Source organism: Muntiacus reevesi, chromosome 18 (genome assembly GCF_963930625.1).
Source record: "Muntiacus reevesi chromosome 18, mMunRee1.1, whole genome shotgun sequence".
NCBI lineage: Eukaryota > Metazoa > Chordata > Mammalia > Artiodactyla > Cervidae > Muntiacus > Muntiacus reevesi.
Genome location: NC_089266.1, coordinates 50,175,938 through 50,179,369, shown reverse-complemented (window position 1 = coordinate 50,179,369; position 3,432 = coordinate 50,175,938).

The window sequence follows — 3,432 nt, the reverse complement described above, 5'->3', positions numbered from 1 at the left end:
CCATCCTTAGTATGGGCTTACCTAAATTACAGTAAGGTGGATTGATGTATTAATATTCTGTATTTCAGTCTTTAAAGTTGATCGGCAATATACATGGGTGTTACCATTAGACATGGAAACATTCCTTTCATCTGTTGACTTACTTTGAGCAAGTTATTTACCTTCTCTGAACTTCTGTATTTTCACCTTTAAATGTTAATAATTTCATAAAAAATATAGATCAAACATGGGTATCAGATACATAAAAGCTTTTTTTTTAATGTCAGACAAGGAAAAGGTAACAATTTGGAGTCAAAAGTATGAGTTTGAGTTTTGGCCCTACTGAGTGGCCTTGGTCATATAATTTTAACTCATTGAGCCTCAGCTTTATTTTCTGGGAGTGAAAAAAGTGAGCAATATCTACCTAAGAAAAGTATTGTGGTGATTAAATGAGATGATATACAATATGTGAAAGTACTTTATAAATTTTGAACCACTGTCCAAGTAGTAGTTGTTAGGAAATTTCAACAATAGTATAACTGTTACCTCAGGATCCTGAAATTGCACTTTCAAAAGGACTAATAAACCTGTTAGAATTTGGTCCAAGTGCTGAAAGGCACAATTGAGCTTCGTTAAAGATTCTATGTGGTTATTCTTTGACTAGCAAGACTTAAGTATTGTGAAAATATTTTCTATTTTTTCCATTTCATTTTTATCTTAAAATATATGCACTTTTCAGAAAAAAAAAAAAGAAGAAGTCATCAATAGAACACTGAAATCTGTAAGTTGCACTGAGGACATTCTATGTAAGATCCGTAGAGCAGGGAGTTCTGTTGGGGGCAGGGGGTGGTCTGTGTTGTTTATTGCTGTACTCCCAACATTGTATTTACTGACTAAATTAATTGATACATTCTATTAGTCGTGTATTTCTGTTAGGACTTTATATGTGCTACTTGGCTCTCATAAATGCTTATTTCATTTGACTAATTTCTAGACTCTAGTGACCCTTCTCTTTCCAAATTTATTCTCATTGCCCTAACAGATTAAATCCCTCTTACTTGTTCTAATCCTTTAGCTGTGGGCTACAGATTGTCTTTTCTCTTTCTTTTTTTCCCAAAGTGTGTGATTTTACCAATTTTAACCTAAAGAATGTTGGATCTTTGTACATTCTGTTTGAGATGTCCATAAACAGCACTGTCCTTCACAATTGGATTCTAAAATAGGAATTGAATTTCATGTTAACTAATTGATTAGCCAGCGTGATAGCTATCTTGTAAACCTTTTAAGCCCATTGTCACCCTGGGACAAAGTTAGTTTTTCCTGCCTTTGTCCCAGTGTAATATTGATTGTATGGTATTGCAGTTGTTGAGAAGTCTGTCTCTCTGGCCCATTGTAACCCCTGAGGATCCAGACACTTTTCATCCTACCTGGCATTTAATCATTCATGTACTTACTCCCCTAACACATTTTGAGACCCTACTTTGTATTAAGAGCTATGCTAATACTCTGGGCATACCAATGTTAAGTGTGATAAGGATATATCCGCTAGGAATTCACAACCTAATTCATATGTAAGTAAACGCTCATGCCACAGGGTGATAAGAGCCGTAGCACAGGCAAAGCAGTGTTGAGTATCTGCGAACTGTAATGCACAGTTATGATTATAGAGGAGCTGCAAGTTAGCATAATCTCTTTAACACAGGAAACATCTTAACAGATTTTTTAAAATATCTTAATGGAAAAATGCCTACAATTTTAAAATATATTCTTGAGGAATTGTAGAATATGCTTCGTTTCCTGAAGTTCCCATATTCAGATCTCTTAACCTCTCTGCTCTGGATTATGGAATGTTAACTTACCCAAAGGGAGCAAAGCAAGAACTATAACAAATACATCTGTAATGCCTTTGAGTATAGCAGGTAGTGTAGTGTAGCGTAGAGCTTTCAGAACTGTTAGCTCGTTTGGTTCTCAGAATAGCCTGCCAAAGTCAGCAACACAGTGGTGTTATCCTTCTTCTTATAAATGAGGAAAATAAAGCATTGTAATGAGACCACAATCAAGGTCATGGTGTCCTTTTCCACTCTTTTGTCATATTTCTGTGCTTTTCTATAAATTTTAGTCCACCTTTGTTTTCCAGACCCTCTCTGTGATAGGTATGGTCTTGGAATTCTGAAAGCAAGGCTCGCAATTTCATTTTTTATCTGAAGGGGTACTTTCCAGAATGTTTTTACAGCATTTTTATAATATTAAATGAAGATGCATTAATATTAAGGAGTATTAGCTTTTTAAATACAGAAACCATCCTTGAGCATAGTATACTGCTTGATACATAGTAGGTGCCTCGTAAATATCTTTTAATGAAAAGAGGGGAAAAAAATGAAATCTCAAAACAACTCCAAAAGCTGAGCATTACCTAAGATAACATAGATAACTAATGATACTGGAGTCGGAACTAGAACCAAAGTGCCATAACTTCCTATTCCAGTTTCGTAACACCTTTCAAGCATATCTAATACCAAAGCCTCAGTTTCTGACTTCCACTCCTGTGATTTCACCTCCATTTCATTTCCTCACGTCCGCTGACTAAACCCTACTCCAGTCTTTCTCCTACACCTACTTCCTCAGTCTTCTCCTAGCTTGTCAGCCGACGTCCTGAACTTCTGTCCACCTTTGTAATTCTATTCCAGTCCTGCCAAATCCCCAAACCTAGTTTAATATGTTTGTCTTTGCTGTTACTGCACTGGAAAGTTGAGGACTGCTGAAATTTATGTAGAATAGTGTGGATTGGTGCCATTACAGAATTATGGCTTCCAGCCTTGATTAGATTCTCAGCACTGCTTTTCAGCTCATGTATTTTCCCTGACTATTAATAGTTCCCCCCTCTCCCCTTATCCACCAATAACTGGACTAAATTACATGTTGCTTCTTTTCTCAGCCCAGCTCCCTTTCCCAGTTATATGCTTCCTCTGGATAATTGTGTTCTCTTGTGAACTCTGTGCTAACTGCTTCCTGACGCATCATCCAGCTGACTGCTCCACATCTTGGATATCCCATAGCATCTTAGAGTCAATTTGTGTAAAACAGTTCTTTTCTGAGACCTGCTCTTCCTGTTGCAGCTGGCAGCCCCACCATCCATCTAGTTCTCCAGATATGAAACTATTAATATCAAGTCATCCAAACTGTTGAGTTGAGCAAACTTGATCACTTTCCATCTTCATAGTGATTGCATTAATTCAGATCCTCAGAGTCTCTTTTCTAGACTAGCATTAATAGTTCTTCCACCAGTTCCACTGGTCCTTTCCCAGAAGTCCCCCCTTCTACTTTGTTGCTATTTAGCTAGTCTAAAAAGCAAATCATTTCACTCACCTGTTTAAAATCCTTTTATATACACGATCAGGTCAAAACTCTACATGAAGACATAGCAGATTTTTTTTTTCCATTCTGTTGAAGTGT